Below are 24,593 nucleotides of genomic sequence, written 5' to 3' on the forward strand. Positions count from 1 at the left end.
CTCCCCAGCTCACCAGCGTGCCTCTAGGGACGCTCCCTGCCACTGGCCGACGCTCCAGGCCGCAGAAAAATCGCCCAAAAACTCCCCTTCGCACAGCATTTCATTTTGTCTTCTCGGGCCGATTTCGGCTACCAATTGGACCGGGTCTTGTCTCAAAATCCATCTACACCTCAAGAGATTTTCGTAAACACCAAGAACACAAAAATCCATTGAGCGGTTTGTCCAATTTTTGTCCTGGAAGTTTTAGCCCATTTTGACTTTTGGGTTAGATTTCTCATAAACTGTGAACCCCACGAAAAATTCGAGAGTACCAGAGTGCTCTCCTCAACGAGAGTTTTGCGGCAATACCCATTTCGAATTTTTCCGACACCGTTTTTTGATGGGTTCCACAAAACTTCGTAGTATTTTTTCGAGCATTAAATGAGCTTAATAAATTCCATAAATATTATGTACTAACCCTCGTATTGTGATCTTCGTGTAGGTACATTCAATTTGCAAAAATTCAACAGTTGCTCGGGTTTGCAATTTCGGGTCGGGCAGGCAGGCTATCGGGAAAGCTTTAGAATTGGGTCGAGAATATAGGCTACCCCACCGTTTTTAGACGATCTGGATGTATCCTTAGGGTCAGAATTGGCATAGGTAAACCCGAAACCTCATTTTTCTTAATTATCTAGTGCCTGATTTCGATTAAAAATCTATAAACTATTCGTGGTAGGTTAGAACATTATAATTCCTTTTGCATTAGCTTAATAATAATGCTAGGGACTACGGGGCAAAGGTTTAGAATTTTTAGAGCTCATTTGAGTAGTTTTTACAAAAGAGTTAGTTGTAGGGGCTAAATAGTAATTTTTTAAATTGTGGTGGTTGATTGTTTGAATGAGCCTAGGAGGGGCCATATGATGTGATTGAGTTGTAGTTGTGTGACTTGTAGATATAGAAGTGTATTTTGAACCCTTTTTCAGGTTGAGTAGATCCTAGGTATAGGGGAGACTCTGTCGAATTTTTAGCATGACTTATAGTGTCTTTGGTCCTTTTTAAACTTGTATTGAGTTAAATATATTAAATAATTGTAATGAAATTATCAGGTGAGCCGGGCAACCTTCCTCCTCCGCTCAGCCGCCGCAGTGACCTCGGTTCACGTCTGTGAGTAAAATATTAATTTTAATTATAATTTCAATATTATTATATATTCAGGCATACCCATGCATCACTTATAAATATGTATCTATGTAGTTAAATATTAGGCACGTTTTATGTTGCATTCTTAATTGATAATATGCTATGGATGTTGTTTTATGGTAATTTGGAGCAGTGCGCGGGTGCTAGCATGCGTGTGGTGTGTGGTATTGGTTATGGACAGGACAAGTAGACGCGGCTGAAGCTTGACTCGTTGGGACCTGATCCTTTATGGATAAGTCGGGGAAGGCACGGCTCAAGATGATCTCGCTGGCCCCCGCATTTAGTTTATTAAGCGAAAGTCCGGCTTGAGAGACACTCACTGGCAAAGGTTGGATTAAGAGAGCTGTATAGGGGATCAACTCCCGTATATATACTGTTTGAACATTATATGGGTGTATGAGTGCTCTAAATTACCTTTTTGCTGTTATGGTGTGATTTGTATGAAAATTATGATGATGTTGCATTCCACTCTTTAGGATGCGTTAGCTTTAAATAGCGAAATTGTAGTTAAAATCGGTATTTTACTCTCTGAGTCCAATGCTTACTCTTGTTCACCTTATTTTTCCAGGCTACAGGAGGATTCTTTGTTGTGACTAACTTGCAAACCTGCTCCTCTTCTTCGTAGGTCAATTAGTAATATCTAATGTATTTTGTATAATTTAGCTAAATTCTAGAACTCCGCATGTGTTAGGAGTGTTTTAATCAATTTGGGCTGTAATATAATGTTATATTGAAATTGTAAGCATATTAAATGAATGTATGTGTATGTGTGTGAGTGGATTGGATGAAGGAGCTAAGCTCCCATTTAATCATATGATATGATGAGTGCTTGGAGGGTGAGCTGAGCTCCCCAAATTATTATACATATTGTGCTTACAGGTTGGACGAGTCAAAAACTCCCCGTTGTATGGTCCATGTTATGACTGGACTCTGTTCGATTGATTTCTTGAAATTGGGCTCAATATGGGCCTTAGGATTGGGTTAAGGAATAGTTAGGCTTACTACGGGCCTCGAGGGCTTTAGGCTATCCCAGGTCCTAGTACCGGTCTGGTCCATAGGTTGGGTTGTGACAAATATGGACCGCCTCTAGTAGATGTGTGGTTCAGGGATGAACTAGGCAGAAGCTGGTGGGCTTGTAACATCCCGTGCAGCAAGGGAAAAATAATTTGCTGCTGGAGGTGGGGCCTCGCTTGAGACCTTGACCAAATGGGGGGCAAGAATGAACTGAATCATACATTAAAATGGGAGAAACTAATCACTAGAGGCACTTTTTGGTGGAATGGTCTGGAGAGTTGAAAAAACTCTGAGGTTAATCATGCTCGCTTGAGAGAAATCCTAGGAGGGATGACCTTCTAGGAAGTTCTCCATTCCACCTATGGGACAAAACTGTGAGGGTCAGGATGGGATGGGCCAAAGCGGACAATTCCTCTAGTGGTTGGAGCAGGGGCATTACAGATGGTATCAGAGCTTAGGCTCCAGATTCATAGGGAATGTATGTCTAAAGTTTTGACAAGAGTCTAGTAGGAGTCACATGCAGAGAATAGGGTTCGTCCTTGCATTGTCATCCTTACCTCTAGTTTCTGCTTCATATAATTGTGTGTAAATATGAGTCTATAGAGCTGTGTAACATGCTATTTTAAATTTTATGGGCTAATGCTACTGAATTTCAAGAAATTGCATAAAAGCAGAAGAGCTACCACTGCACCAGAATGGGATGTGCCAGACGAGGTGTCGGCACAGGATGAGGCGCCTGCCCCAAGGAGGAAGGGCAAAATACCTAGAGCTGCTCAAGTAGAAGAGCAGCCACTACCAGTTCAGGAATAGTCTTTTGTGGCCGAAGCTACCCTAGCTAGATTGCAGAGAACTATCGATATGATGGCACAATATGTGGTCCATCCTCCACAACAGCAGCAGCCCACCACACCAAGAGGGGAACCTTACAAGTAAATAATAAATTTTAAAAAGTTGGTGCGAGGTACCTATGATGTAACTGATGATGCTTACCGATTTTTGGACTCTTGCAAGCAGGTAGGGGTGGAACTGTAGTTGACTGATAGGAGATTGGTAGAGTGTGTGCAGCATGTATTGGGGCCAGTGCCAAGGCAGTGGATGACAGACTACGTACTACCTCGCATTGAGTCATTATCTTGGACCCAGTTTGTGAAACTGTTCGTCAATAGATTTGTACCAGAAAGCTTTAGAGACTAAAAGCAGTGGGCCTTTGAGGCCTTAAGGTAGAATGGCAGATCTGTAAATGAATATGCTACAGAATTTTTGGAACTGAGTAGGTATGCCCCTACAGCAGTGGCTACAAAAAGTATGAAGGTAAAGAGGTTCCTAAAGGGGCTAGACAGGAAGTATGCAAACCTGGCCATGATGTCTGATCAGTCTTTCGATGTGGTAGTTGATCGAGCCTGACATATTGAGATTAGCTATATAGGAGATGACAGCAGAAGGGCAAAGAAGAATAGAGCGGAGGGTTCTTCAGGTGTTCCCTACATGAGTACCACGGATAGTGGTGGCCAAAGTCATTACAGAGGAAGAAGTAGAAACAACAAGAAGGGTGATTTTAAACACAGATCTCGAGGATTCAAACCAGGGTATGGATCCAGAAGTAGTCATAGTTCGGTTTACAGCAGTTCTAGGTCTGGTTCAGGATCCTCCTTGGCACTTTGCACGCAGTGTGGAAGAGGACATTTAGGACCTTGTATGATGGGTTCAGGAGTATATTTCCGGTGTGGCCAGTAGGGTCACTTTGCTAGAGAATGTCCCATGTTCAGCGACCCTTAGATGGGGTCACAGGGTTCTGTTGGAAATGTTCCTCGTCAATTGTATCTTGGTGCCTCCAGCATGGAGGGCAGTCAATTCAGTGGCCAACAGGGCCGAGGACAAGGAGAACATGGATTTGGAGGCAGTTCAGGAGGTAGAAGTCAACTTCAGGGTTCTGCAATGCAAGGTAGGGGTCAGGCTAGGGTTTTCACCTTGACCCACCAGGATGCTCAAGCTTCCAATGCAGTTTTAGCAGGTATTCTTCTAGTCTGTTCCTATGAGACTCATTTTTTGATAGATCCGAGAGCTGCGCACTCCTTTGTCTACCCTGTTTTTACCATGAGATTGGGTAGGAACCCTACAATTTTAGAATGCACCTTGTCTGTAGCTACCGCTCTTAGTGACAACATAGATGTGGATATGATTTTTCTGGGTAGCCCAGTGGTAGTGGATGGAAGGATCCTCCTAACAGACTTGGTTCCTCTACCAGTAATGGATTTTGATGAAAATTCGAGAATAGATTGGCTGGCGACTCATTATGCCACTTTAGACCGCAGGAACAAAAAGGTGTATTTTCATATACCTGGTAGAAAGAGTTTAGTTTTGATGGTGATAGGAGCATGGCTCCATATAACTTGGTGTCAGTGATTAGTGCTAGAAAGATGTTGAGGTGTGGGTGTCAAGGGTATTTGGTATTAGTAAAAGATACATCTGTGGAAGGTGTTGACATCGAGAATGTTCCTGTTGTTAGAGAATTTATGGATGTCTTCCCTGAGGAGCTTCCAGGGTTACCACCAGGAAGGGAAATAGAGTTCTGCATTGACATTGTACTTTGTACAAACCCCATTTCTATGCCACCTTACAGGATGGCACCAGCAGAATTGAAAGAGCTAAAGGAACAGCTACAGGAGCTTTTGGACATGGGTGGTTTCATATGTCCAAGCACTTCACCCTGGGGTGCTCCTGTTCTATTTGTGAGGAAGAAAGATGGGTCCTTAAGGTTGTGTATTGATTATAGACAGCTGAACAAGGTGACTGTGAAGAACAAATACCCACTTCCTCGAATCGATAATCTGTTTGATCAGCTCAAAGGGGCTAGATTCTTTTGCAAAATAGACCTACGATCAGACTATCATCAGTTGAGAAACAAGAATGAGGATGTACCAAAGACAGTGTTCAGGACTAGATATTGTCATTATGAGTTCTTGGTGATGTCTTTTGGACTCACTAATGCACTAGTAGCCTTTATGGACTTGATGAATGTAACATCCCCACTGTACTTGTTCTGTACGTTCTGTTGCTCCGGTGACCTAATGTCAGTCCGGGCAAGTCAGGATGTCTGGAACTACACTTCGGTGATAGTGAACAGACATATAATGATGAAATAAATAAAAAGAAAATATAAGAAAAATTAAAGAAAAATGAAAGAGAGAAAATGAAATTAGGTTAAACGAGCCGGCACCGCAGCGATGGGTGACAGCACCGGGAAGGCCGTTACCGACCCCAAGACCGTGGGGAACCCTCGGAATTGAATTTTGGGATGTAAGTAAAGGTTTATTGAAATATAATTGACACTAGAATTATCAAAGAAAAATTAATAAATTAGTACAAAGAAAAACAAAAAATCGAGAAACAGATAAAAATCGGTGTTACCGAAAAATCAGGAATATAACTCGAAGTGGGGCATTTTGGTCATTTGACACCTAGAGTTGCCTTTTGACCTCAATTTTCGTTAAAAATAAATGATATTATACTTTAAAAATGTCATGAAAAATTAAATTATGATACATTATGTAAATAATGAAAGAAATGAGATAAATGTGCAAATAAAGGAAACCTTGTATAATTAAACATTAAATTATTGTTTGGTGCTCCACTAACTACATTATGAGAGACATAAAATAAGTCTTAGTGGGCAGAAATTGGTCATCTTCAACCTTCACAAGAACCAGCCGAAACTCTCACCATTGAAAGAACTCCATAGCCGGCCATGGAAGGACCTCCATGCAACCTTGATCAAGTCATCTTTTTCACTAGGTTCCTTCACTAAACCTTGTCTACACACCTTGGGCAGCATACTTAGAGCAAAAGGAAGGAAGTTTAGTGAGGTTTGAGCAAGCTACAAAAATAAGTAAGTATCCAATTCTCTTCCTTTCTTTAGTAAAAGTGATGTTTGAGTTAAGGGATGTTGTTTGGTGAAGAAAATTTGATGAATTGTTGAGTATTGGAATTGAGCCATTTTCGGCAGCCAAGAAGGTTTGTAGTGTTTGAGTTTTTCTTACCTCTAATGGATGGAAATTAGGATTGATTAACTCAAATGGAAGTTGTAGTAAGTTAATATCCAAGGATGTGTATGTTAGTGCTTGAATTAAGGGTTTGAAAATGGGTCTTGATACTTTGGTAAACTGCCATGTTTGGCAGCCTATAATACTATGAAATTGTATGTGAGTTTATGTGAATTATTGATGAAATGTGATGGTGTTAAATAGTGGGCAGCATGTGTAGTTTTCATGGATGTGTATGTGAAATATTGGTGTTGAGATATGTTGTATTTCAGTGGAATTGAATGTTGTACTTTAATGGTGAATTATGTGCATTGAGCACTTGAGTGCTCTTCCCAATATGCTTGCTGGAATTGTGTTTAGTATTTGTAGAAGTGCTATGAATGAATAATGAAGTCATGAGGAGGAGGAGGAATGTCAAATTGGAAGTGTAATTGTCTTGTGCAGGTTGTGTGTTGTTAGCAGTACTTAAATTAGGTTATAAGTGTAAAATTGTAAACACAATTGGTATGAAGCCAATGGAGAGTGAAACTAAACACCAAATAGGCCAACTTTCATGTAGAAATATTGCCAAAATTCTGCCTAGAAACTGACCTTAAAAATGACCAAATCCGGAATTGGTAAGTGCAGGCCCAGATTTTTGACCATATGAATAGTAGTCATTAAGATGACCATAACTCACTCAAAATAGGTCCAATTGACCTGAAATTTTTACCATGGATAGATTAGACATATAGCTACAATTCTTATTAAGACACCAAAGCCCAGAAATGGCTAGAACCAAGACAAATAGCTTACACAAATTCGAATACCAAAACTGCCAGAACTAAAAGTGACCTAAAATTGACCAAATTTTGCACTAAAGATGCAATCTGTCCAGCTTTAGTAAATTGACCACATCTTGGTCTATACAACTCAAAATGACCTGAAATTTTTCCAGGAGTGCAATAAGACATAGAGCTACAATTTTTCTTTTTTGACCAGAAGCTAAAAACTAAGAGAAATAGGACTTTAAGCTAGACCAATCTAGCACACTAAAATTGAGAATTTGACATTTACATACAATGATGTTTGAAGTAATTTGGCAATGAATGCCAACTTGTGAAAAGGGTAAATTGCATTATATTGACAGCATATTGAATTATAAATTGTGACATGTTGATGCTAGAATCAACTTATCCATGATGTATAAAAAGGTCAATATTTTCATTGACCAGTGAAAGGCATAATGAAGTATAAACCCTAAAAATAAAGAATTAGATATGTAATCTTGTAATATGCCCTAGTTTGCCTAGATTAGACATATAGCTACAATTCTTATGAAGACACCAAAGCCCAGAAATGGCCAGAACTAAGACAAATAGCTTGCACAAATTCGGATACCAAAACTGCCAGAACTAAAAGTGACCTAAAATTGACCAAATTAGATATGTAATCTTGTAATATGCCCTAGTTTGCCTAGTTGACTAGTTTGGATAGGTTGGCATGCCAATAGGGTTTTGACAGCTATATTGTAAATGGCATCGTGCCATATTATGTTTTATGGCTTATTTTGCTGCACTATGATTTTAATGGCCTATGGCTATATGGATTATGTTATTATACTCGGCTTATTGCCTAATTGATTGTATGGCTTCTTAGCCTCACTGTTTGCACACCGAGAGATGCTTTGTGACCGATGGTGTGACGGCCTGAGGTACTAGGTACCCAGTGCTAGTTTATTCACTGTTTGCACACCGGGAAATACTTTGTGACCGATGGTGTGATGACCTGAGGTACTAGGTACCCAGTGCTAGTATATCCGTTTATCCAGTCTGGTCAGTGTATAGGCTACACGGACAGTTAATTTAAGCACTATTAAATTCAAACAACTAAATTCAGTCTACTGACATACAGCACTACCAAAATTAGCAAATATTGAAATGTTAGCAAATAAAAGTAGAATCAACAATTGTAAAGAATATCGATGTCATAAATTCATTTACTCTATATTAGTGTATATTTCTTTATATTTGGCACCACTAAGCAAAATTGCTTAGCGCGTTGCTTTTGTAATGCGTAGGTATTGGAGACACAACTGGAGAGCCCAACAGACTTACGACCGGGTGAGACATTAGATCTACACAGGAGTCCAGAGTCATTTGCACTACACTGCATACATGGTAGGACTTAGGATCTTGTGTAATGACCATCAGATGTATTTTGGCATTTTGTTATATAATATGTATAGATATCATAAACTTTAAAGTTTGTAATAACTTGTATATATTAAACTCCTATGGATAGTATTTTGATGAATGTAAAATATGATGGACTGTATTTTGAAATTATAAAATTGTGAGACTGAAAAATAAGTTGGATGATTGAGATTAATATATTGAACTGTTTTTAACAGGTTTAGAAGGACATTTTGTCTGAAATACAGACGGCACCATGCCAGATTTTTATTACCATTTTTGAAACACTGATTTTATTAAAGTATGAAAATAGTATCAGTATGATACGAATATCACATAAAAGACTTCTTAAAAATCAAATAGAGTTCAGGAAATGAGTTGATTACAGACTAGGTGCTCCGGCACGCCGAGTGACACGCCTTGCTCGACTGCACTGTAGACGAGTGAGGGGTGTTACATTTAGTGGTATCAGAGCACGGTTTAGGCGTTTCTGGACCTAGATAGATTGCATATCATACATTGCATTGTAAGTGTTAAGATGACTCTACTGCAGATCTTTTGATTTGTTATTTTGATTAGAATATGGACTCCACATCACAGAGAGCGGTCGATGAGGAGGTGGAGAGTCATTCTCCATCTATGACTAAGCCTGGAGACAGGAGGGAACCTGCTCCACCTATACCTGAGGCACCAGTACAGCCTCCACCAGCCACATTTCAGCAAATGGCTGAATTCTTTAGACAGATGGTAGGAGTTATGCCACCACCACCACCACCTCCACATCAAACATATCATTTGGAGAAACTTAGGAAGTTTGGAGCGGTGGATTTTCTAGGAAAAAGGGAAGATGATTTTGTCACAGCTGAAAACTAGTTGAATAGAATCGAAAGAGTTTTGAAACAACTTCACTGTACTCTGGAGCAAAGTTTGGAAGCTGCTGTATCACTATTGCAAGATGATGCATACCAATGGTGGGATACAGTGACTAGTGAGGTGCCGCTAGAGCAAGTAACTTGGGATTTCTTTCTCACTGAGTTCAGAAAGAAGTATGTGGGCAGTGTATACCCGGAAGAGAAGAGAAGAGAATTTATTACCCTACGTCAGAGACAGCTGACAGTGGCTGAATATGAAAGAGAATTTGTCAAACTGAGCCGCTATGGGCGGGAAATAGTCCCTAATGAGGCCGAGAGATGCAAGAGATTTGAGGAAGGGCTTAATGAAAATATTAAAATAATGATTACAGTATTAGGGATTACTGACTTTGCCAAGTTAGTTGAAGCTGCACTGAAAGTAGAGAGAGTCAGAATAAGTGAACAGAACAGGAAAGATAAGCAGCGTAAGAGGGAAGTTGGACCAGGGCAGTCCAGTAGAACAACTGATAATAAGAAGTTTAAAGGCTCACAGGACCAGACACAGAGTCAGAGAAGTCCGTTTGGAATATCTATAGCTAGCTCCCCGGACACAGTAACAAGGGGATCGACCCTAGTGCTAGAATGTATGCACTATGGTAAGAGACACAGAGGAGAATGTCGACTGTTAAAGGGAGAGTGTTTCAAGTGTGGGGCTATGGATCATTGTATAAGAGATTGCCCTCAGAGGAGTGACGTAACAACTCCAGTACAAGCTGATGGACCTGCCCCCACAATGCAAAAGGGTAGAAGATCTGGTAAAGTAGAGATGGCTGAAATTTCACAGAAGGCTATTTCTGAGACGGTCGAAAGACCGAAAGTCAGAGTGACACCAAAAGTGTATGTCATGGAAGCTAGAGAGGAGCCAGACCTAGACATTGATAAAACAACATAAGGAAATGATGAAGCAAGGAAATAACAGACACATCAAGTAAATATACTATATTATCTGTAAAGAAAGAAATTCAAATTCAAATGGATAAATCTAAATAATATATTTTAGTTATTAACTATTAGACCACAGTATGATGAGGAAATAGAATCTGATTTTTGAAACTTGACCTGAACGGGAAGTATTATTAACTGATAAGATTTGAGTGAATTTTAAGAAGATAGTAACCATAGTGGAATGAAAGTCACTTAAGAATGTGAAGTTGAGCGGAATAGTAAAAATTAAAAGGTAACTCAGCTCTAATAAGTGAAGTCAAGAAAGATAAGATGTTAGAAAATCTAATCTATTGGGATATACTATGGTAACTGTGCAATATTCTCGATGTTTGTGCTGTAAATTGCAGATTACAGTACTGACTTGGGACTATTATGTAGAGCTACGTATTTTCGATAGTAAATCAAGAAAAGGATAAAATTTTAAAACTAAGATTAGTGAGACAGATTAAAGAGGAAGTAAAGTATTATAATACACAAAAAATGCGAAAAGACAAAGAGAAAGTTGTTCCTCGATTATTTACACTGAGTAAATTTTGAGGACGAAATTTTTATTTAGAGGGGAAGAGTTGTAACATCCCCACTGTACGTGTTCTGTACCTTCTGTTGCTCCGGTAACCTAATGTCAGTCCGGGCAAGTCAGGATGTTTGGAACTACACTTCGGTGATTTTGAACAGACATATAATGATGAAATAAATAAAAAGAAAATACAAGAAAAATAAAAAAAAATGAAAGAGAGAAAATGAAACTAGGTTAAACGAGCAGCGAATGATGGGTGACTGACCGAAAGGCCACAGGAATGCGGAAAACCCTTGAAATTAAATTTCGGGACGTAAGTAAAGGTTTATTGAAATATAATTGGCACTAGAATTATCAAAGAAAAATTAATAAATTAGTATAAAGAAAAATGAAAAATCGAGAAATAGACAAAAATCGGTATTACCGAAAAATCGGGAATATAACCTGAAGTGGGGCATTTTGGTCATTTGACACCTAGAGTTGCCTTTTGACCTCAATGTTCATTAAAAATAAATGATATTATACTTTAAAAATGTTATGAAAAATTAAATTATGATACATTATGTAAATAGTGAAAGAAATGAGACAAATGTGCAAATAAAGGAAACCTTATATAATTAAACATTAAATTATTATTTAGTGCTCCACTAACTACATTATGAGAGACATAAAATAAGTCTTAGTGGGCAAAAATTGGTCGTCTTCAACCTTCACAAGAACCAGCCGAAACTCTCACCATTGAAAGAACTCCATAGCCGGCCATGGAAGGACCTCCATGCAACCTTGATCAAGTCATCTTTTTCACTAGGTTCCTTCACTAAACCTTGTCTACACACCTTGGGCAGCATACTTGGAGCAAAAAGAAGGAAGTTTAGTGAGGTTTGAGCAAGCTACAAAAATAAGTAAGTGTCCAATTCTCTTCCTTTCTTTAGTAAAAGTGATGCTTGAGTTAAGGGATGGTGTTTGGTGAAGAAAATTTGATGAATTGTTGAGTATTGGAATTGAGCCATTTTCGACAGCCACGAAGGTTTGTAGTGTTTGAGTTTTTCTTACCTCTAATGGATGGAAATTAAGGTTGATTAACTCAAATGAAAGTTGTAGTAAGTTAATATCCAAGGATGTGCATGTTAGTACTTGAATTAAGGGTTTGAAAATGGGTCTTGATACTTTGGTAAACTGCCATGTTTGGCAGCCTATAATACTATGAAATTGTATGTGAGTTTATGTGAATTATTGATGAAATGTGATGGTGTTAAATAGTGGGCAGCATGTGTAGTTTTCATGGATGTGTATGTGAAATATTTGTGTTGAGGTATGTTGTATTTCGGTAGAATTGAATGTTGTACTTTAATGGTGAATTGTGTGCATTGAGCACTTGAGTGTTTTGCTCAATATGCTTGCTGGAATTTTGTTTAGTATTTGTAGAAGTGCTATGAATGAATAATGAAGCCATGAGGAGAAGGAGAAATGTCAAATTGGAAGTGTAATTGTCTTATGCAGGTTATGTGTTGTTGGCAGTACTTAAATTAGGTTATAAGTGCAAAATTGTGAACCCAATTGGTATAAAGCCAATGGGGAGTGAAACTAGACACCAAATAGACCAACTTTCATATAGAAATGTTGCCAAAATTCTGCCTAGAAACTGACCTTAAAAATGACTAAATCCGGAATTGATAAGTGCAGGCCCAGATTTTTGACCATATAAACAGTAGTTATTAGGATGACCATAACTCACTCAAAACAGGTCTAATTGACTTGAAATTTTTACCATGGATAGCTTAGACATAGAGCTACAATTCTTATGAAGACACCAAAGCCCATAAATGGCCAGAACCAAGTCAAATAGCTGTACAAGTTCGGATACCAAAACTGCCAGAACTAAAAGTGACATAAAATTGACCAAATTTTGCACTAAAGATGTAATATGTCTAGTTTTAGTAAATTGACCATAACTTGGTCTATACAACTCAGAATGACCTGAAATTTTGCCAAGAGTGCAATAAGACATAGACCTACAATTTTGCTTCTTTGACCAGAAGCTAAAAACTAAGAGAAATAGGACTTTAAGCTAGACCAATCTAACATACTAAAATTGAGAATTTGACATTTACATACAATGATATTTGAAGTAATTTGGCAATGAATGCCAACTTGTGAAAAGGGTAAATTGCATTATAATGACAAAATATTGAATTATAAATTGTGACATGTTGATGCTAGAATCAACTTATCCATGATATATAAAAAGGTCAACATTTTCGTTGACCAGTGAAAGGCATAATGAAGTATAAACCCTAAAAATAAAGAATTAGATATGTAATCTTGTAATATGCCCTAGTTTGCCTAGTTGACTAGTTTGGATAGGTTGGCATGCCAATAGGGTTCTGACAGCTGTATTGTAAATGGCATCGTGCCATATTATGTTTTATGGCTTATTTTGCCGCACTATGATTTTAATGGCCTATAGCTATATGGATTATGTTATTATACTCGGCTTATTACCTAATTGATTGTATGGCTTCTTAGCCTCACTGTTTGCACACCGGGAGATACTTTGTGACCGATGGTGTGACGGCCCGAGGTACTAGGTACCCAGTGCTAGTTTATCCACTGTTTGCACACCGGGAAATACTTTGTGACCGATGGTGTGACGACCCGAGGTACTAGGTACCCAGTGCTAGTATATCCGTTTATCCAGTCTGGTCAGTGTATAGGCTACACGGACAGTTAATTTAAGCACTATTAAATTCAAACAGTTAAATTCAATCTACTGACATACAACACTACCAAAATTAGCAAATATTGAAATGTTAGCAAATAAAAGTAGAATCAACAACTGTAAAGAATATCGATGTCATAAATTCATTTACTCTATATTAGTGTATATTTCTTTATATTTGGCACCACTAAGCAAAACTGCTTAGCGCGTTGCTTTTGTAATGCGTAGGTATTGGAGACACAGCTAGGGAGCCCAGCAGACCTACGACAGGGTGAGACATCAGATCTGCACAGGAGTCCAGAATCATCTGCACTACACTGCATACATGGTAGGACTTAGGATTTTGTGTAATGACCATCAGATGTATTTTGGCATTTTGTTATGTAATATGTATAGATATCATAAAACTTTAAAGTTTGTAATAACTTGTATATGTTAAACTCCTATGGATATTGTTTTGATGAATGTAAAATATGATGGACTGTATTTTGAAATTATAAAATTGTGAGACTGAAAAATAAGTTGGATGATTGAGATTAACGTATTGAACAGTTTTTAACAGGTTTAGAAGGACATTTTGTTCGAAATACAGACGGCACCATGCCAGATTTTTATTACCATTTTTGAAACACTGATTTTGTTAAAGTATGAAAATAGTATCAGCATGATACGAATATCACATAAAAGACTTCTTAAAAATCAAATAGAGTTCAGGAAATGAGTTGATTACAGACAAGGTGCTCCGGCACGCCGAGTGGCACGCCTCACTCGACTACACTGTAGACGGGTGAGGGGTGTTACAATGAACAGGGTGTTCAGGATATTCCTGTACCGTTTTGTCATCATATTTATAGATGACATTTTGGTATACTCTCGGACCGAGGAAGAACATGTGCGGCATTTGAGAATGGTGTTACAGACTTTGAGAGAGCACCAGCTATATGCCAAATTTTCAAAATGTGAATTTTGGCTAGAAAGCATCTCATTCTTGGGACACTTTTCTAGTGAAGGTATTTGTAACACCCCTACATGCATAGTCCAGTATATATTTATTGTTCCGGTGATCGGTGCCGGTCTAAACAATTAAGAGAATTAGAACCATATTTGAGTCACCTAGAAAAGCCCTGAACAAAAACTAATAGTGATTACCAGAAGGTAAAATATAAATAAGAAAAACAGAACATAAAAGGTTAAATGAGCCGGGGTTACAGTGATAGGTGACCGTACCGGGAAATGACTGCAAGGTCAATTGTAACCCTAATTTCGTACGGGACATTGTGACACCGCAATCCTAGGAATTATTGCGAAGTTAGTGGAAATGAGAAAATCATAGAAAAGAGTTGAGAAATAAGTCAAATAATTAGATTAGGGTTCCGGAAGAAATACAAAATTATTGGTAAACCGGATCAGACCGGTGAGGGGCAAATTGGTCAATTCACTCTTAGAGGTGACTAATGGCCTAACTGTCCAATAAAATGTAAGAAATTAAAAATTTGAAATATAGATTTAAATTGATGAAGTTATGGAAAGAAAAGAAAAGAAAATGAAAAAGAAAAGAAATGCAAATATGAAATGCTTTATGACATCATTCAAATGAGGTAAGTATGATGCAATAAAAGAATTATTAACTAATTAAAGTATTAAAGAGGGATAAACAAAAATTAAAAAGAAGACAATAAACATCTTCTTCTTCTTCAACATATGCCGTCCATCTCTCCTCTCTTTCTCTCTCTTTACTCTAATTCCTCCATTAAAGCTCAAATTCAAGCTTTGGTAACCCTAAATTTCCTTATAAATCACTTCTAAAACTTGTAGAAACCTTTAAATTGAACCTCAACAAGAAGTTGAGAGAAAGAAAATTGAAGAAAAGAGAAGGAAAATTAAGTTTTGCAATTCAAGAAAATTGGACAAGTGAGGTTAGTGCTTGTTTCCCTTTCTTTTCTTCTTTAAGCTTTGAAATTAAGTTGAGATGAGTGTAAATTGTATGAAAATTTAAAGAAAATGATAAGTTATGAAGGGACAAAAATTTGGCAGCCATGAGTGTTGGGGGAAAGTGATATGTTTTACTTCAATAAATCATGCATGCAAGTCAATCTAAGTGGGTAGGTGTTAGTGCTACACTTTAATTTCATAAAATTGTGCAAATTAGAAAATTAGGGTTCTTGAACCATTGAAATTGAGAGAAAATTTTGGTGAAAATTGGTAATTGATGCAATTGGACCTAATTGAGACTTGAAGTGGTCAATTGGAGTCATTTGAAATGTGTTTGAATAGTTGGAATGGGATTGAAATGGTGAATGTGATGCTGCCTCAATTGAGCAGTTTGACCTTGGTCAACTCAAGAGGGCATAACTGAAAATTGGTTACTCCAATTAGTGTGAGGCTAATTGAAAATAAAAATTAAGACCCAAAGCTACAATTTTGGTGAAGAAACTTTTCCTTAAAACTAAACACAAATTGGTGAAAAGTTAGGTCAAATCCGGATTTAGGCACACTGCCCTGCACAAAACTGACCATATAAATAGTACTTGTTCAAATGGCCATTGTAATGGCCCGGCCCACTAGTGATATTGTCCGCTCTGGACTGAAGCCCTCACGGTTTTAAAACGCGTCAATAGGGGTTAAGAACCATCAACTTATAAACCCAGCATCTCTCCCGTGTTTTGCCGATGTGGGATTTGCCTAGGGTGTTACAATCCACCCCCCTTATGGGACTCAGCGTCCTCGCTGAGGTTTGCCCCACCATCGTTCAAGGTTGCACGCGAGCGCTCGATACCACAAATGTAACGGCCCTACCACTAGTGATATTGTCCGCCTGGATCAAGCCCTCACGGTTTTAAAACACGTCAATAGGGGTTAAGAACCATCAACTTATAAACCCAGCATCTCTCCCGTGTTTTGCCGATGTGGGATTTGCCTAGGGTGTTACAATCCACCCCCCTTATGGGACTCAGCGTCCTCGCTGAGATTTGCCCCACCATCGCTCAAGGTTGCACGCGGAGCGGCTCTGATACCACAAATGTAACGGCCCGGCCCACTAGTGATATTGTCCGCTCTGGACTGAAGCCCTCACGGTTTTAAAACACGTCAATAGGGGTTAAGAACCATCAACTTATAAACTCAGCATCTCTCCCGTGTTTTGCCGATGTGGGATTTGCCTAGGGTATTACAGCCATAACTTGGTGTAGGAAGGTCCAAATGACCTAAATTTTATACCAATGGAAAGCTGAGATATAGAACTACAACTTTTATGAAGAATACAAATCCAAATTCTGATCATAACCTATCCAAAAAGTGAGCTGCAGTCGGCACACTAAAACTGCCAGAACAGAATTGGTACCTAGAATTTTGGGTTAAAACCAATCCGGCCAGCCACCTTGAAATTAACATAACTTGAGCTACAAAACTCCAAATGGAGTGATTAAAAAAGGGAATTAAAGCTAAGACAATAAGGAACAACTTTGATGAAGGAAAGTTGGCTAAATTCCCACTGTAACTAGACCAATGGAGCAGTAGAATACAGTGACCCAAAACTGAAAATTTACAATTTCTCTTAGAGAGCTTAGAAGTTGCAATGGCAACCAATACCAACAAATTTGACACCCAAAATGTGGGATGTGAGTGTATTTAGGATTAACATACCTATTAAACATGAAAAAGTCAACATTTTAACTTGAATAGTGAAATGAATAGTAACCCAAAAATGCAAAATTCAAATAATTCTATTTTAAGCAAATTTAGGAGTACAATTAAATACGCATGACATTAATTGTTGGATTAATTGTGAGATATGATACTGAAACACTATAAATTATGTATTTCAGTTGAAAAAGAGACTGGGAAGGATGATAAGGAAAAGTGAGTCAAGGCCTAGAGGCGACTCATACAAGGTTTGTGCACAATAACTAAATTCTTGTTGAATTTTGATTGATATTTTAATTTGATTTAATGTTGAGAAATTTATTTGTATGCAAAATTAATGAATGCTTTGATACTTGGAAATTGTAAAATAGTTTGAAACCACAACAATCATGATTATGTGATTGAATTCCTCACTAACTTGCCTAGTGGGATGAATTCATTTTGAATTTCCTCTCTGGCTGAAGTATTAAGGTGTGTGCCAGTTGAGGACGAATAGAATGAGTACTCATATATTTTACTAGCTAGCTATAGTATTCCTTATTAGCCTTAGGCTATTGGGATGAATTGAACATTGGTGTCATGATAAAGCTATGTGATTTATTAAAATCATTAATTGGTGAATTGTGAAATGAAATTGGATTTCTTTAAGAAATTTTCTGCCTTTTGAAATTGAGCATGATTTTATGAATCAACACCTCAATTGATTTAATTGTGATTTATTTCTTGTTTAAATTATCATTTTTTTTTATGTTGTACACCACTGAGTCTTTGGCTCAGCGATAGCTGTTTATTGCTGTCGCAGGTAAAGAGATAGATAAAGCAGTGGAGTAGGCTGCTTATGAGTTGAAGTGACCAGTATTTTGGATCTTCATCGGGTATATAAATTATACCCTTGTAAATTTATTTTTGACGTGTATGTAACTATATGAATGTACTTTTGACATGAGCAGTTGTATAAATAATTTTAGAAATTTATTTTTGATCTGTATAAATCTTTGTACTATAAAACTGTTATTCTTATTTAATGAATTATGTAAGTTTCTTTTTGTAATTGTCAAATAAAGAGTTGATTGAGATTGTAAAATTAATTTGAATTGTGTTGAACTATATTGGAATTGGGGTTGAGATTGAAAATTTATTGGGAGTGTTTTCACAAGCTTTGAAGAACTGGTTTTTTCCAATTATAGACGGCACTCTACTGAAATTTTTATAAAATTTGCGAAAACTTAAAATTGCTTAAATATTTGATATGTGGTTAAGCTCCAATTAAAGGTTTTTAATACCTGTCAAAATTGCTCACCACTTTAAAAGGGAATAAAAATTTGTTTAAAATCCCTTATAGTGTATTTAATGGGTTATCGGTAGGCAAAGTTCGGTAATTCATTAAGTATACTATGGAATCATGTTATGCCTTAGAGAGGGGTAAGGTGTGACAGTATTCAAGTGGATCCCAAGAAGATTGAGGTGGTAACTGATTGGCTTAGGCCTACAACGATCACTGAGGTGCGAAGTTTTCTGGGCCTAGCTGGCTACAATAGGCGCTTTGTACAGAATTTCTCCAGGATAGAATATTCCATTCTTTTGGACAAATGATTGTGAGGAGAGCTTCTAGAAGCTTAAGGAATATCTAACTACAGTCCCTGTGTTGACATTACCGATGAGTGGTGAAGGATATACCGTGTACTGTGATGCCTTCAGAGTTGGCTTAGGGTATGTTTTGATGCAGCATGGAAAAGTAGTGGCTTATGCTTCAAGGCAGCTAAAGAGGCATGAGCAGAACTACCCCACCCATGATTTAGAAATAGCGGCTATAGTCTTTGCACTAAAGATCTAGAGACACTACCTATATGGTGAAGTGTGCGAGATATACGCCAACGACAAGAGTTTGAAGTACATCTTCCAATAGAGGGATTTAAACTTAAGGCAGAGGAGATGGATAGAGCTTTTGAAGGACTATGATTTTATCATCCAGTATCATCCTGGGAAGGCCAATGTAGTAGCATATGCTCTGAGTAGAAAATCTTCTGGCAGCTTGGACCACATATCAGCCGAGAGGAGGCCGTTGATTCAGGAAATACATGAGATGATGGATCAACGTCTGATCTTAGATATTTTAGATGAGGAGGTATTATTGGCCCATTTTTCTGTGAGACCAGACCTGCGAGACAGAATCAAAGTTTTCCAGCACAGAGACCCGCAATTGATGAAGATTGTAGAAAGAGTACAATAGGGTGAAGGTTGTGAATTTGGATTTGCTAATGATGGTACTCTTATGCAAGGTTCCAAGATATGTGTGCCCGACGTGGACAACCTCAGGAATGAGATCATGTAAGAGGCACACTATACACCCTACAATGTCCACCCAAGCTCCCCCAAGATGTACCATGATGTGAAAGATAGCTACTGGTGGAATGGCATGAAGAGAGACATAGTAGACTTTGTGTCTAAGTGCTTGACTTGTCAAAAGGTGAAGTTTGAATACCAGAGGCTGTCAGGAAAGCTATAAGAGCTCCCTATCCCGGAATGGAAGTGGGAAATGATCACGATGGATTTTGTAACTGGGTTGCCTCGTACCACGTAGGAATATGATTCTATATGGGTAATTGTAGATCGTCTGACTAAAACAGCTCATTTCTCACCTGTGCAAACCACTTATTCTGTTGCATAATATGCCAAGCTCTATGTTCGAGAAATAGTTAGATTGCATGGAGTTCCTACTTCCATAATATCTGACAGAGGGCCCTAGTTCACTTTTCAGTTTTAGAGAAAGCTGCAGGAGGCACTTGGCACACAGTTAAACTATAGTACGGCCTTCCATCCTCAGACTGATGGGTAGTCCAAAAGGACAATTCAGACACTGGAAGATATGCATCATATGTATGTCCTAAAATTTGGAGGTCAATGGGATGATCAGCTACTCTTGGTAGAGTTTGCCTACAACAACAGTTATCATTCCAGTATCAGAATGGCACCCTATGAGGCGTTGTATGGCAGAAAGTGTAGGTCTTCTTTGTGTTGGACGGATATGGGAGAAGCAAAGGTGCATGATGTAGACCTAGTGCAATACACTTCTGAGATGATTCCTTTAATGAGGGAACGATTGAAAACAGCTTTCAACAGGCAAAAGACTTATGCAGATCCCAGACGGAGGGATGTTGAGTTTGCAGTAGGCGATTACATATTCCTGAAGGTTTCTCCGATGAAGGGAGTTATGAGATTTGAAAAGAAGGGCAAGTTGGCACCTTGATATATTGGACCTTTTGAAGTTACTGACAGAGTCGGAGCAGTTGCCTATCGGTTGGAGTTACCACCCAGCCTTTCTCATGTTCACCCTGTGTTTCACATCTCCATGCTCAGGAAATATATACCTGATCCTTCTCATGTGTTACAATCGAATACGATAAAGCTGAAAGAAGACTTGACATTTGAGGAGCAGCCAGTAGCCATAGTGGACTACCAAGTGAGGCAACTAAGATCAAAACAGATCCCTATGGTTAAGGTTTTGTGGAGGAGCCAATCAGTGGAAGAATGCACCTGGGAGTCAGAGCGGGACATGCGTAGCAAGTACCCTTATTTGTTCAATGTGTAATTCTGTTCTTTTATTCTGTCTTGTGTAAAAATTCGAGGATGAATTTTCTGTAAGGGAGAAAGAATGTAACACCCCTAATTTTTAAATTAATTATTTTATAGGTAAATATTAATATTTTATTTTATTTAAATTTTGAGAAATTATTTGAAATTTTTCGAATTTTAGAAATTGGATTTTATTTTTCAAAAATATGAAACTTTCATGATTTTTAAAAATTAAATTAAAGACCACGTGACAAAACTAAAAATATATTTAGACTCTACAAATTTTTCTGAGTTTTATGGATTTTTTTTGGAATTTTTGGGCCTCGTTTTTTATTCCAAGGCGGAGTAAAAATTTAATTTTGAGTATTCTGAATCGAACTGGTCGAATCGAACCGGACTGGGTAGGACTGATTGGATCGAATCGGACCGGCCCTCTTCCTTTTCTCCTCTTCTTCCCCGTGCGTCCCGACTCCCTCTCTTCCCTCTCCATTTTCTCTCTCCTCTCCCCTCCCCTTGCCGCTCCACCGCCGCCCCTCCTTTGCTAGCTCTCTGGCGCGCCTCTAGGGACCCTCCCCCTGCCAGCCGACGCTCCAGGCCATTGTTTCATCTTCCCGGGCCGATTTCGGTCGATCAGGCTACCAATTGGACCAGGTCTTATCCCAAAACCCATCTACACCTCGAGAGCTTTCCATAGACACCAAAAACATAAAAATCCATTGAGCAGTTTGTCCAATTTTTGTCCGAAAAGTTTTAGCCCATTTTGACTTTTGGGCTAGATTTCTTGCAAACCGTGAACCCCACGAAAAATCCGAGAGTATCGGAGTGCTCCCCTCGACGAAAGCTTCGCGCAATACCCATTTCGAATTTTTCAACACCATTTTTCGGTGGGCCCTATAAAATTTCGTAGTATTTTTTTTAGTATTAAATGAACTTAGTAAATTCCATAAAAATTATGTACTAACCCCTGTGTTATGGGCTTCGCGTAGGTGCATTCGATTCGTGAAAATTCAATAATTGCTCGGGTCTGCAATTTCGGGCCAGGCAAGCAGTCTACGAGGAAAGCTTCAGAATTGGGTTGAGAATATAAGCTACCCCACCTTTTTCAGACGATCTGGACTCGTCCTTAGAGTCAGAATTGGCATAAGTAAGCCCGAAACCTCATTTTTCTTAATTATCTAGTACCTGATTTCAATTAAAAATCTATAAAATATTCGTGGTAGATTAGAAAATTATAATTCCTTTTACATTGGCTTGATAATATTACTAAGGACCGCGGGGCAAAGTTTTAGAATTTTTAGAGCTCATTTGGATAATTTTTACAAAATGGTTAGTTGTAGGGACTAAATAGTAATTTTCTAAATTGTGGTGGTTGATTGTTCGAATGAGCCCAGGAGGGGGCTATATGATGTGATTGAGTTGTAGTTGTATGACTTGTGGATATAGAAGTGTATTTTGAAGCCTTTTTCAGGTTGGGTAGGTCTTAGGTATAGGGGAGACTCTGCCGGATTTTCCGCACGACTTATGGTGTCTTTGGTCCTTTTTAAATTTGTATTGAGTTAAATATATTAAATAATTATAATGAAATTATCAGGTGAGCCGGGACAGCCTTCCTCCTTCGCCCAGCAGCTGCAGTGACCTCGGTTCACGTCTGTGAGTTAATTTTAATTATAATTTCAATATTATTATATGTTCAGGCATGCCCATGCATCACTTATAAATATGTATCTATGTAGTTAAATATTAGGCACATTTTATATTGCATTCTTAATTAATGATATGCTATGGATATTGTTTTATGATAATTTGGAGCAGCGTGCGTGTGGTATTGGTTATGGACAGGATGGGTAGACGTGGCTGGAGCTTGACTCGCTGGGACCCGATCCTTTATGGATAAGTCGGGATAGGCATGGCTCGAGATGATCTCGCTGGCCCCGCATTTAGTTTATTAAGCGAAAGTCCGGCTTGAGAGACACTCGCTGGCAGAGGTTGGATTAAGAGAGCTGTATAGGGGATCAACTCTCATATATGTATTGTTTGAACATTATGTGGGTGTGTGAGTGCTCCAAATTACCTTTTTGCTGTTATGATGTGATTTGTATGAAAATTATGATGGTGTTGCATTCCACTCTTTAGGATGCATTAGTTTTAGATAGCTATAGAAATTGTAGTTAAAATCGGTATTTTACTCTTTGAGTCTAACGCTCACTCCTGTTCACCTTATTTTTTTAGGCTACAGGAGGATTCTTTGTTGTGACTAACCCGCTCCTCTTCTTCGCAGGTCAATTAGTAATATCTAATGTATTTTGTATAATTTAGCTAAATTCTAGAATTCCGCATGTGTTAGGAGTGTTTTAATCAATTTGGGCTGTAATATAATGTTATATTGAAATTGTAAACATATTAAATGAATGTATGTGTGTGTGTGTGAGTGGATTGGACGAGGGAGCTGAGCTCCTATTTTAATCATATGATATGATGAGTGCTTGGAGGGTGAGCTAAACTCCCCAAATTATTATACATATTGTGCTTACAGGTCGGGCGAGTCAAAAATTTCTCGTTGTATGGTCCATGTTATGACCGAACTCTGTTCAGTTGATTTCTTGAAATTGGGCTCAATATGGGACTTAGGATTGGGTTAGGGAATAATTAGACTTACTACGGGTCTCGGGGGCTTTAAACTGGCTCAGGTCCTAGTGCTGGTCCGGCCTATAAGTTGAGTCGTGACAGAATTAATTAGTAAAAATTATTTTTTCGTTAAAAGAAAATTTATCATTTTTTCATTAATATTTGACATGTAATCGCTATTTTAGGGGATAACTATTAGAAACTTAAAATAACTACAATTGCTAAATAGGGGCGAAACAATTCATAATAACTGTCATAATTTACTACTTTTATGTAATTGTTTTTCATCTTTAATAATAAAAAATTATAACCTAATGTATAATAAAAATATTATTGTAACACCCCAAAATTTTAATTTTTATGAGCATTTTGGTATTTTAATTTTATTTGAATTTTAGGAATTTTTTTGAGATTTTTCGGATTTTAAAAATCGGGTTCGATTTTCCAAAAATATAAACTTTGATGATTTTTAAAAATTAATTTAAAGACCACGTGGCAAAACTAAAAATATATTTGGAGTCTACGTATTTTTCTGAGTTTTCTGAAATTTTTTCGGAATTTTTGGACCTCGTTTTCGGTCCCGAGGCAGAGTAAAAATTCAAAATTTTGTATTCTGAATCGAACCGGCCGAATCGAACCAGACCGGATCGGACCGGTCGAATCGGACCGGCCTTTTCCTTCTTCCCTTTTTCTTCCCCGCGCGCGACGCTCCCTCTCCCTTTTCTCTCTCTTTTCTCTCTCCTCCCCTGCCAGCCGCCTCCCCTGCGTCCCCACCTCGCCGCCAGCCTCCCCGGTATCCCGGTAGTGGCCGCCCAAGCGGCGGAAAGCGCGCTCGACGCCGCCCCACTGCTTGTGGCGTTTCGCTTCCCAAATCCGGCCGATCCGGCCACCAATTGGACCGGGTCTTGTGTCTAAAATCATCTACTCGGCGAGAGCTTTCCATAGACACTAAGAACACCGAAATCCATCGAGCGGTTTGTCCAATTTTTGCTCGGGAAGTTTTTAGCCCATTTCGACTTTTAGGCTAGATTTCTCGAAAACCGTGAATCCCACGAGAAAACCGAGGCTACAAGCACGCTCCACTCGTCGAGAGCTTCGCAACGATATAAATTTTGAATTTTTCCGACACCGTTTTTCGGTGGGTCCCACGGAACTTCGCAGTGTTTTTCCGAGCATTAAATGAGCTTAGAAAATTCTGAAAAATTTATGTACTAACCCCCGTGTTATGGGCTTCGTGTAGGTATCCTCAATTCA

Source organism: Hevea brasiliensis, chromosome 14 (assembly GCF_030052815.1).
Source record: "Hevea brasiliensis isolate MT/VB/25A 57/8 chromosome 14, ASM3005281v1, whole genome shotgun sequence".
NCBI classification, from domain to species: Eukaryota; Viridiplantae; Streptophyta; class Magnoliopsida; order Malpighiales; family Euphorbiaceae; genus Hevea; species Hevea brasiliensis.